Source organism: Dendrobium catenatum, unplaced genomic scaffold (genome assembly GCF_001605985.2).
Source record: "Dendrobium catenatum unplaced genomic scaffold, ASM160598v2 fragScaff_scaffold_993, whole genome shotgun sequence".
Classification (NCBI taxonomy): domain Eukaryota; kingdom Viridiplantae; phylum Streptophyta; class Magnoliopsida; order Asparagales; family Orchidaceae; genus Dendrobium; species Dendrobium catenatum.
In genome coordinates, this window is record NW_021319455.1 from 866,448 (window position 1) to 867,334 (window position 887).

The following is an 887-nucleotide window of genomic DNA, read 5'->3' on the forward strand; positions in this document are numbered from 1 at the left end:
AATCCTTCGAAACCTACGACTCCTCAAGTCCACCATCTGTTATCTCTGAAACCCACCCTTTGCTTATCCATCAAATCAATGAATCCCTCTGGCTCTCACATACCAAGTCCAACAGCAATGTAACTGTAATAACCGGTTCAGCTTAACTGGTTCAAATGAACCGAACCCTTGTACTGAAGCAGGCGGGCAAGAACTGAACCCCAAGCAAGCAGCAGACGCACACAAGTGGCTTAATCGAGCGTGTGGACAGGTCGGATCGCATGATTGAGTGAACAAACAAGTACGAGAGTGAAAACTAATAACTCCTCATGAGTAATATTTCCGTTTCACTCACACCGTAAGGGCAAAACAAATGAGAAAATTTCAGCCAAGAGAAACCGACCTAGAGGAAGAAGGAGAAGGAATGTTTTTTTTTTTTCAATTTCGTTCATTTTATGTGCAATTCTTTGGTGATCCAAACCTAAGAAGAATCTTTTTTTTTTTAGGTAAAGGAAGAAAATTTGAGAAAGAAAGAAGAAGGATTTTAGGTTGGAAATTTATTCTTTGAAATAAATTAAGCTAGTGAAAATTGATTTCGGCAAGGAAGGAGCAAATTTAAGGTAAGAAAATAATGCAAGTGAAATAATTGAAAATTTCAATCTACTTTAAGAAATTATATGTGCAATGTAATTGAAAATATGGATTTGAGGAAGCATGCAATGTTACACATATTTGAAGTTACCCTTAATACTGTAAAAAAAAATATGTTATTATGAAGACATTTAATTTTGTAATGATAATTAATGAAATTAAATACTATTTGGAGCACTGGAAGATTTTCATAGTTGAGCTGAGATAAGTATTAGAGGTCTATTTCAGAGAATTGAAGATTTGGAAGGAATCTGAAC